At 44.3% G+C, this 12,308-nt stretch overlaps 1 protein-coding gene across 1 annotated transcript in view; it reads left to right on the forward strand.

Moving 5' to 3' along the window:
• LOC122815327 overlaps nucleotides 1-12,308 on the forward strand; it is a 741,432-nt gene that overhangs the window by 144,778 nt on the left and 584,346 nt on the right. The gene's annotated exons all lie outside the window — the stretch shown is intronic.

The following is a 12,308-nucleotide window of genomic DNA, read 5'->3' on the forward strand; positions in this document are numbered from 1 at the left end:
ACTGGTTTGAGGGTGGGGGGCGCACTTCTATGGACTCGGTACCCTGGGGATTTCTGTGCATATGTGCTGCATTTCATGGACAGCTATCATCAACATTGAACACGCTTGCGGTGCATATGTGTAGCTGTGGCGTGGTCACGACAATCAGTTCACGTGGGTGATGGCGGAGGCTGGCAATCCATACAGAAATTTTTGGGTCCTACAATGGACACCAATGTGCATATGTAAAGTGTAGAGCTTGTCGGACTGTGTCCGTGTGGCCAGTGGGTTTGACTGCTGCTGTGTGTTCACCAATCGCGTATGTCTGCTTGACTACCCATAGTGTGTAGTGCTACGGAAACCATGTTTTCCGAGACCGGAACCAAATGGTGTACATCCAATGTTGCAGGTTAACAACCTCTTTAATTAATCGGTTGGGAAGTATCGGCACTTTATTGTCGGAACAACACCTCCAGACTAGGTAAATCACGGGAACTTTAGCCCGGTCTTACCGGCCATTTGCAAGTGTAATTAGCAGACACGTGTCAATACATGTATGATAATACATATTGTCATGCCGAAGTTAATCTATGTTATTTGTACAATGGCTTCTGCTATTGACATCCGTTGCTGTGGGTGTTGCCGGTTACCATACACATGGCTTGCTCAAAGGCAGAATTCACAATTCTGAACACTACTGTGGTCTCCTTTAAGGACCCTGAGCCAGTGGTCAACAGTACTGCAGCCACTGCATCACTTACATATGCCGTCTCCCGGTACCTACAGGACTGCATAGATCAGGCATTCCCTTACCCAACTGTGGTTCATTGTACCAATGCCAAGCATCCAGTGTGGTGTACCCCAGCCATACACAAGCTGTACAACGAGGAGGTGGCTACTACAAGGCGGAGCAGACACCTTGTGAGGTATGACACCCTTGGTCATTATATGTGTACAGCTACAGGCTGTCATGACATGGTCCGGGGCACGTTCCACAGATATATCTACATGGACCTGGCTGACAATCATACAGCCTTCATTTGCTATGCTGGACACCTGGGAGGTCACTCCCACATATGCTCTGACTGGGTTCACGATGATGTGGAGTTTACTCAACATACACACATTGCCAAAATACGGGCTGACAAGTTCGGTGAGGACATCTCCACACCTTCCCCCCCACATGAAGAGATGTCTGTCCCAGCGGTTTGTGGTCCCCAAATGTTCTGTGACACACGGGTGGGACATGCTCTCTCCAGGGTAGTGAACATAGCATCCATGAGACCAACTGGTGACCTGACTGTGTACTCCACGATCTCATTGAGGAATTAGACCCACAGTTAGGACAGCTGTTTCTTTGTAGCCTCACCTCGGGTAGCGTGCCGGGTTGTGTCATGCGGCGACTGTAGTCCCACGTCACAGGGCCAATGCCTCCACTGACCCTGGTTATTACTGTCCCATTACCATGAGGAGACCTATCTGCAAAGACATGGGAAGGGATCATACTGCGGCTCGTAGATGAAGGCATAGGGGACCTGCATACTTTGCATCCAACATGGTTTGGCTTGGTCAGGGGCGGTTCATGCGTTTAAAGCATGGTTGACGTTTTCAGGACAGTGACCGAGGCCATTGATGGGGGTCTTGCAGTCCATACAGCCTACCTCGACCTGGCAAAGGCCTTCAACACATTACCCCCCTCAGGTATCATTGATAAACCCATCGGCTTGGATGTGAACACGTACATCACAGGATGGGTTGTAAACTGGCTATGTGACACGGCCCATGCGGTCATAGTTGCTGGCAGCATGTCGGACCTACTGCCTGTCAGGCGGTGTCCCAGGGCTCTTTCCTGGGTCCACTCCTCTTATACATCTACATTTCCACAGTACAGGCACACACACGGGTGTTATGGGCGACATTGTTTGTAGATGACTGCGAAACGGGTGCCATAGTGGGACGGACATCTGACACGGATATCTTTCAAAGGGGCCTCCCAGATATGCATATCTGCTGTCAGGGACATGGCCTACAGCTAAATGCAAGGTAATGCAACATCATACCTGTCGAGGAGTACTAGGTCACCCCTCTCCAGCATATGGGTGGCAGTCCACTGAGCGCAGGGGTGATTACCAGGGATCAGGCGACAGTGGTTGTCGGTCACCATTCGTTCAACACACACGTTGCTATCATGGTTCGGTGGGACTTCTACATTGCCCACCTGTTTGTGCAGGGATTCACATCTAGATCAGGGTAGGTCATTGTCTCCTTGTACTCATTACATGTTACACCTATGATTGACTACATTGCCCCATTCGGAGGGTATCTGACCCGACACCTACAGCAGCTGGGAAGGCCTCATAGGTTAATTGTCATACAGATGCAGGCTGTCATGGATTTGTGTAATGCTGCCCCACTTTTGCGAACCCTGCCCCATTCAGTCACATACCTGTTGTTCAGTGTTGACCTGTGCCTGACATACGAGGCCATGTCGACCCATATGTCATGTCTATGCTTCAACTACTGTATGTGCATCCCTCAGAACCACGAGGGCAGGTGACATGAACCTTGATGCGGTCATTAATAGGATGTGTTGGAGTGACACATACGTCACCCGGACACTCACAATGCTGTGGATCTACATCACAGTACATGTGAGGCAGAGATCCTTGCTAGCCTTGTTCAGGGGTATGTTGTCCGTTGGATGGGGGATTGCAGATATAGGCCAGGGATTACATCAGTATCACTGCTTGACAGAGGTACAGCAATATCATAAGCATTTTATCTCCGGACAGGAAGGTTGGCAAAGGAATCCTAACTATGGTGTAGGGTTATGGCTGAACTTGGGTAGATGGCCTACCCTGTACCTATGGACCTATGAACCTATATTCATAGTTTGTCCCATTTACAATTGTCTATGCGCTATCCTCTTTCTCATGTGTATATTTCTGTGGCACGTGATTGTCCTCTGTATTACCTGCAGGTATGCTGTCTACAGTGCACATACGTCACGGTTGATTACAGTGTATCTGTGTCCCTACCACTGTGATACTGAGGACTACCACACATCCTTCACAACATTACATGCATATGTCCATTCTATTCTTCTTTGGCCTATGGGGGGGTGTTAAGGCAGCGGTTACACATGTCCCTGTTTGTGCATGCTTCATAGTGGTGTTTGACCAGCCTCCGTTGCAGTCGTGGGTTGGACGGTAGTGTTTCTGTGTGTTTGGCATGTGTTGTCATTGCCAGTACATCTGTGGGAGGTGTGGTTGGCACATGTTCCTCTTTGCAGGGAGCCCCATCCTGGGGTTTTGTGTCACGCATCTGCACTTGGCACGTGCCATATGTCCTGTGCTATTCCCACAGTCGTGTATGCCTTCATGCATTACTACTGCGTGTTACTGGCTGTTTGTATGTGGTACACATGGTGATTGTGGTGGTTGGCTTGACCTATTCCCATGCTAGAACATACACTCATTACTCTTTTCAAAATGACAGTCAATAACACAGGAAACTCAGTTTCACAACGTTTTAATAGTGTGCACCAGGAGGCAAATAACTATGCAGTACAAGTATAGAGTTTTGTCTGACTCTATACAAGAAACAGCTGTATGAGTATTGTGTTTACAATCAGCTTTTGCCCACCTTAATGATGTGGTCAGTCACAGGGCATTTACATCACTATAGTCCACAATATTGTATTCCTACAATGGTGCTAAGGTAATGCTTATTAAATGTTTTCCCATGAGAATAGCACAGCCTTGAGGCACATAGTCAATTAGATTGTCCTTCTGTAAATTCTGCTCTGTCAAGGTTCCAAGCCTGTTTGGGTACAATAGTCAGTTCATCGCCTACTAGGTTCCTTCGTCTCTCTGGTGAGCAGCTGTACTCTATCTTAGATAGAGCTCACAAGGCCATCCTCCTCAGTGGAAGGATGAAAGATATACCTGTACATACATTTATTATTCTCTAACCCAGCAGATAACTAATGCTGAATGACATACGCCTGCTGCACTGGTTACTGCCAGGGTCAGGGTTCGATCACACTGCAGCTACACTACAGGCAATTACATGCATGATAAGTTCTACTGCCATATTGTAAAATAGAATAATATGCATTATACACTATTTGCTTCTAAACTAGCACGTCATATATGTTTAAATATATATTTTTCTAACATTCTCCCTCCTTTGATTGCTTCTATTCTATCCAGAAACATATACAACATTATTTCATTCCCTAGCCTCTTCCTCTCTGGAACGTTTAACTAGGCAAGTCATTTGTTGTACATTTCAGAAAGGATTTCATTTGGTATTAACAAATCCCACTACAGGTCTTGATACATAGTCTCGGTTACAGATACGTCAACAGAGTCCCTGACTAATACTTTCATACAAAGTATCCCGCAACAGACACATGCTCACAATATGAGCAGAACAACACAAATGGCAATCAAGATTTTCAGTTATGAGTGAACCCCATCCACCAAATGGTTTCTGGAAATAGTTAATCAGTGGGTTTGGGCCTGGTTCCGCCATGGCTGATACCTGCTGTATTACCTCTAGGTGGTGGTTGATATTGTGCTTATTATGTGGTACTTAGACACAGCAGTCTTCTTTGATAAGCGCGCACGTACCACTTCTCGCCGCCAGGGTGCAGTCGTGAGCCATTACATTTTGTGACACAACAGTTCTCATTGCATTCAGTTCATCAGTCACAAGTTCGAGAGCGAAAAGTCGCATTGCTCATTCCTCCGAGAGGTTTTGACAACTTCCTCAGTTCCCTGATTGATTTCACTGCTCCATAAGCTGGGATTGTTCCAGGCCATGATATAACACTGTCACTCGAGTCCATATGAGTCAATTTTCATTTATCTCTTGCAGAAGAATGATTTTTCCAAACAGCTTCCATTTCACCCACTGTATTAGTAGGTTTCTCGACTGAGTTCCCAGTTCTTCGAGCTATATCTCTTACAGTTCGTTTCGTACCCAGAGGCAATTCTGCAGTATGTCATATGGCTGGAGCCAGGTAACCCAAAAAACAACTGCCGGACCAATTCTCAGGTAACCATTGATATGCTTTTTTCCCACAAACAAAATAACAATATTCTACTTTACTACTGATGCGGGTTAACTCTGCATGTAACATTGTCCTGTCTATAACAGACGACTGTTTATACAATTCAGGATGTTTCTGCACATCTTTCCACGTTGTTATCATTAAGCTTAAATACAAATCATGAATGATGCTACAACTAGTACTGTAATATTTGGCTGTTATATGACAATTGTAAGACACAGTTATGTTACAATTACTCCCACCAACTTGGACTGTATCATGTTTATGAAAACAAACAATTCCTTTTTGTGTAACAGGTAAGTACAGTGCCACTTTGTCCTGTGATCTCACAGAACCTGTATCAAAAGGTAAATATTCACAAGTCTCAATCTATCCCCAAGGGGACAACATACATCGGAAGTCCTCCATATGATGTAGGTATGGCAGTACAAACACAGCAATTTGAAATGTTCATAGTCTGTACATGCACACGCATCATGCCTAGGTATGTGTTGAGGTTTGGATGCCAATCTGTGGCCAGTTCATCACGTATCACTATTTGTATCTGTGTAGTTATATGCAGGAAAGATCACAGCAAAAGTAAAGTCACTACAAACATGGTTAATAGGTGTATGATCAGTAGGACAGTAAACCAATGTCTTTGGGGTTGCTTTGTATTGTTATACACTCTGCCATGGGTGATTCTGTCTCTATGGTATATCGGCTACAACATGTAAATCAGACTGGATATCCTTTACAGGTTTGAAAAGGGTGAGGTGAACCCAGGACGACCTTTCCGCAAACTTTACTGCAGTAGGCGTTGCCAACAGTACCTGGTACGGACCTTCCCACATTGGACTCGGGCAGTTACTTGTTTGGATAACAGTCAAACACACCCAGGATACTGGAGTCAGCTCTGCATCCGGCTTCACTTGCTCTTTTTCTGAAAAAGAGTTTAACTGCAAAACAGTGTTATTGGTTAACAATCCTCTCATGTAACTTGCTAATGAGCCATCGACCTCCAGCTCTGCAGGCATGACAGCTTTCCACTGTGGCACATAATATGCCATTCCAAATACTACTTCAAAGGGGGTCAAACCCTTTACATTCGGAACTGTTGTCATGCTCAGCAATGCTAGAGGTAGACAGCAAATCCAATTCGTCTGGGTGTCACTCATCAACCTCCTCAACTTATTTCTCGGGATCCCATTGTACCTCGCCACCAGTCATGCTGACTGTGGGTTGTACATGCAATGATTATTCAAGGAAATCCCAAATAATCCCCCAGGTTGCTGGACTGTCTGGTTCACAAAATGTGTTCTATTGTCACTGTAGCTTCTCTAGGTATGCCAGATCTAGGGATACTTTATTTTACTGGGACCTTTGCCACTGTTGCTGCATCCGGATTCCTGGTTGGTAATGCTTCTACCCATTTTGATAATATATCTACAATCACTAAACAGTATTTCTTCCCTTCACATTTATTCAGCTGTATAAACTCCATACAAATAGTATGGAACGGATATGGTGGTGTAGGGAAACTCACTCGCTTCGGTTGAAATGCTCCCTGTGCATGATGTCTACTGCAAATATGAAACGCTGCTCAAAATGTTTGTATGTGGTTCCTAATTCCGTATGTTAGGAATATTCTGTTAACCAACTGTACCATCCCCCCTGTTGAGACATGGCTCTACCCATGGCTCACCAAAGCCGCATATCTGAATGACTTAGACGTTAATATTGGCTTTCTCACTGTGAATATGTACAGTCCGTCTTCAAGGATTGCTCCTCGTCTTACCCACGTCTGCTTTTCTGCTTTCGTAGTTGATGTTTGCATTGTTTCTAACATTTCTAAATCTAGAATCTCTGAGGATTGTCATTCCTCATTCAAAATGACACTTTCTGACTGTGAGGCTGCTTGTTTTGCAGCTGCATCAGCTCGTGCCTTACCTTTCCTAATCTTATCCTGTTGCTTTGTATGAGCTGCACATTTACAATTAGCTACTTTAGTGGGTAACTGAATGAGATCTAATGAATTCAAGATCAATTGCGCATGATTAATCAGTTTACCAGTGGATGTTATCATTCCCCTATTCTTCCACTGCTGCGCATAAACATGCACTGTAGAGACAGCATACTGACTATCGGTATAAATGTCCACACATCTGTTTTTCGCTAGAGTGCAAGCACGTGTTAAAGCTATCAATTCTGCTGCTTGAGCAGACACGTTATGCTGCAGGGGTTGGGCTTCTACAATCTCATTATCAATAACTACTGCATAACCTACTTGCTTCTTTCCTGTAGGACTCTTTCTACATGATCCGTACACATAAACTGTCACCTCTGCATCATCTAAGGGTATATCAGTGATATCCTGTCTGTGTAAAGTTATTTGCTCCATTTCCTGTAGGCAACTGTGTGGTGTGCCATACACAGGTGTTGGACGTGACGTTGATGGGTTTAATGTTGTACAACGTTCAATCACCATATGAGGTTGACTCAGGGGTATGGTCAAACAAGAAAGATGTCTAGCACGGGTCAGGAATGCTATTTTCTCTTGCAGCAATATGATCGCAACTGCATGAGGCACTCTCACAGTGAGAGGGGGGGATAATACCATTGATGCCGAGGCCTGTACTGACATGGCTGCTGCAACAACTGCCTGTACACAATGTGGCAATGACCATGCCACTGGGTCCAACTGCGATGAGTAGTAAGCTATGGGGCGTTGCTTACTTCCATGCTGTTGCGTCAAGACTGACGTCATATATCCCTGCTTACAATCTACAGTCTGGAAACATCTGTTATGCTTATTCGGGAGACCTAAAACAGATGTTGAAGCTATCAATCGTTTTAGTCTGCAGAAAGCTGTTTCTGCTACTGGAATCCAGTGTAGTATATAATGTGCTGCCATAGGTGTATTACAGATTAAAGCAGACAATAGAGCAGATTCCAAAGCATAGTTTGGTAACCAGCTTCGACAACAGTTAGTCGGCCCAGGAAGGACATCATTCCCTTCTTGGTAGTTGGCTTGGGTGCTTGTGAAATTGCTGCCTTCCTATCGTCATCTAATGTTCTACCCTCCTTGGATACCACATATCCCAGGTACTTGACCTGTATTCTCCATAGTTGCAATTTCTGCTTGCTTAATTTATGTCCCTGTTCTGCTGAATATTTCAATAATGCTATTGTATCTTCCCTACATTGCTGCTGGGTAGGGGCCAAGCAGGATATCATCCACATAAAGTAGAACTTGACTGCCCCCGGGTGGAGTAAACACCGGCATGTTGCTAGCCATCTCCTGTGCGAATATCGTTGGACTTTCACAGTATCCTGCGATAGCTGGGTATGGCTGTATCTGTTACCCTGAATGTAAATGCAAAACAATACGGACTATCTGGATGTATAGGTATTGAAAAGGAAGCATAGCTTATATGTACCACGGTAAGATACTTCTGTTGCGGGTTCATAGCATTCAATATAGTGTGTGGGTCTGGCACCTTGGTACCCTAGGTATTATTACATGATTTACAGCTTGTAAATCCTGTACCATCCGCCATTCCCCTTTGCTTTTCTATCAGGAGATACAGGGTATTGCATGGTGAATAGTGATTACTTTGTGGATGGGGAATTCCCTCTGTGACATTCCGGATATCTTCTGGTGTCCACGGTCTATACACTAAGGGAGTTGGGTCCTGGCCTTCTTGTCCTGCCTGAGGGTTCGGTACTTCAATTAATTGACAGATATCCTCACTCTGTTCTAGTGACTCTCTTCTTACTTGAGTGTCCCTAGGTATTTTATGTGTTTGTGATGTGGTTTCAATAGCTTCTCTTACAATTGGTCGTTGTGATACCTCTGTTGCCACAGGATAATGTGGGAGGGACTAGCCTGCCCTCCCGCTTCATATCCTGGATGTGGTATCGGAGGTGGTGGAGGGGGGGGGTGTCGCTACTACTGTATTATTATCTTCTTTGTCTACGTATGATGCTTTCACATTTTTAGTCTTCTGTTCGCTTCGGTTCACTACCTCAATCCACCTATGTGCTTGAGGGATACCCAATTGTCGCTGTTTTTTAGCCTGCACATCTTAGGGTTGCCACCTTTTCAAATGCACAAAGTGGGACATTTGTGTTAGGAACGTCGGATTTTGCAGGGCAAAACATACCCACTGCCAGTACAGAGGACAGCAATCTACGTTTTGCCCGAATAGCAACTTATTCTTGTAGCATTTGCGTTGCTTATTCTGTTTATTATAATATTTTGGTGTTTCAGATACAAAATAACTGTTTTATGCTACTATTAAAGAAGATATAGGAAATATATTTGTCCTAAGATATCAGGACATTTGCCATTTGTTCAGTTTGTTTGCAGGACACAACTGGCCAAAGAGGGACTGTCCCTCGCAAAGTGGGACAGGTGGTAACCCTAGAACATCTGCGTCACATTTTAAGTGATTCCAATGTTTCACTAACGATATTTTGTCTAATATACCATCAATGTCATATTTATTACCCCATTTTGCAGAATATCTCACATTATGTGCTCTCTGCAATTGCATATACTTCACATCACCTGTCAAACGTGGATCTCACGATCTCTTAGTGCACTAATCTCCCATGTCTTCTAAATGACTTTTACGTAACCCTTCTCTCGTACCACATGGTATCTCCTTCCCTGTATCCACTGTAGTGTCTACAATGACTATTTACTCTACTCTGTGTTCCCCTGATCTATGTCCAAATGTAAAACTACTTGGATTGGTCTTCGACCTGCTATCACAACTGTTAACAGAAACACAATGTAGCCTGGTCCCTGATCTACAACAGAGACAAAGAGGCAAACTCTCCTTACCTGAGCCTCCCGTTTATGACTGCACGTTTTCTTCTTGGGATCCAGTTTTCCGCTTTTCAGCCACAGATCAGACAGTGGACAGCCTCTTTACACACAACAATTCAGTCAGAGGTCTTTTCACTCAAGAAGAACCATTTAGGCAACTTCTCCTGCGCAGATGTCTAACCACCCATGCACTCTGACCTGTAGCTTACCAAGGGAATACCGGCTAAGAAGGACCACAATGTCAAATAAGTTGTTAAAACCAGACTGTAGAAATCAGTAGGCTTTTCTAAGTGACAGTCAATAACACAGGAAGCTCAGGTTCACAACGTTTAAGTAGTGTACACCAGCAGGCATAAAACTTTACAGTCCAAGTATAAGAGTTTTGTCTGACTCTATACAGGAAGCAATTTGTTTATATAGTGTTTACAATCAGCTTTTGCCCACCTTACTGACGTGGTCAGTCACAGGGCATTTCCATCACTATGGTCCGCAATATTCTATTCATATGAGGGTGCTGAGGTAATGCTTTTAAAATGTTTTCCCATGAGAATAACACAGCCTTGCAAGACACCTGGTCAATTACAGTGTCCTTCTGTAATTGTTGCTGTTTCAAGGACCCTGGACTGTTCCGATACAATAGTCAGTTCATTTCTTAATACGTTCCTTTGTCTCTCTGGTAAGGAGTTGTACTCTATCTTCGATAGAGCTCACAAGGCCATCCCCCTCAGTGGAAGGGAGGATGATATACATGTACATACATTTATTTTTCTGTAACCCAGCAGATAATTGATGCTGAGAGACATAAGCCTGCTGAACTGGTTACTGCCAGGGTCAGAGTTCGATCACACTGCAGCTAAGCTTCACCAATTACATGCATGATCATTTCTACTGCCATATTGTACAGTACAATTCAATGCATTATATAGTATTTTGCTTCTAAACTGGCACTTCATATGTATTTCTATATATATTTTTCTAACAACATCCATCCGGCCATATGCATGTTGTTCCGTCCTTTACCTTGGCCGTGGGTGTTTGGCCGTCCGGCAACGCTACACTCCACATGTGATGTCCCACCTTCCCCTTCTGTGCCTGTGGCACCCTGTTAGGACGTCCTGTTTGGTAGGCACATGTTCCGCTATATGTGTTTGACTTGTCTGCATAGCTAATCATCAGTGCTGTGGTTCAACATCCCGACTTGTCCACATGTGTACAGTTATGTGCACCGTGGCATGTGCAGGCCTATAGGGTTTGGACGAGTGCATACCACATGCGGGATGTACACATTCTGCAGACACATTCACATGTAGCCATTTGCATATCTGTACCTGAGGTGGGTTGGTGACATGTGGGGTACATATTTGCCCGCATGGCACTGCCTAAAACAATACATCTTACCACATTTCAGGTATGCCCATTGTGTGTAGGTGTGTAGCTGCACAAGGCTGCTAGCTGGGTTGGGTGCACGGTCGTACATGGGTGGGACTTACATGCTACAATGGGGCTATTGTGTATTACATTTGCATGCATGGGTTCTGCTTCTGGATATTACGCTTAGACATACGCCGTCCTGTGTATGCGACAAACAAGTTGCTGGGTGTGGTACATGTTGCTATGCACATGTTTGCCTGTGTTTAGGGTATCTTGGTTCATTCCTGTTGTTATGTCGACACGGCTACCCGGCTGTGTACTCTCACTACTGCTTGTGACCATTATGGTTGCCACCTTTTCCAATGCCCATAGTGGGACATCTTTTGTGGAAACATCGGATTTTGCAGGACAACACATACCCACACCAAGTAGAGATGACAGAACTTCACATTTTTGCCATAATATATGCTTATTCTCGTAGCATTTGGGTTCCTTATTTGGTTTCTTATGCCATGTATGTGTTTCATATACAAAATATATGTTTTATGCTACTATTACAGGTATATTGAGGGAATATTTTTGCCCGGAAATCTCAGGTCATTTGCCATTTTTCGATATTTGGCGGGACACAACTGTCAAATGAGGGACTGTCCATAGCGATGTGGGACAGTTGGTAACCCTGGTGACCATGCCCATGTCGCTACTAGGGTTGCCACCTTTTCCAATAGCCAAGGTGGGACATTTTCGGGACTCACATCAGATTCTACAGGCCGACACATACCCACGGTCAGTACATAGCATAGAACTTAACTTGTTTGCCTAAATAAAAGCTTATTCTTGTAGCAGTTTGGTTGCTTATTCTGTTTCTTGTGACATTTAGGTATTTTAGTTACGGAAATAACTATTTTATGCGACCATTACATAAAATACGGGATATAATTATGTCCTACAATCTTAGCACATTTGCCGTTTTTAATATTTTTTATCGGGACACAACTGCCCATAGAGGGACTGCCCCTCGCAAAGTAAGACAGGTGGTAACCTTAGTCGCTACTCCTATGT

The sequence above is a fragment of the Protopterus annectens genome, chromosome 1.part1, assembly GCF_019279795.1.
Source record: "Protopterus annectens isolate FY-2018-M chromosome 1.part1, PAN1.0, whole genome shotgun sequence".
Taxonomy (NCBI): domain Eukaryota; kingdom Metazoa; phylum Chordata; order Ceratodontiformes; family Protopteridae; genus Protopterus; species Protopterus annectens.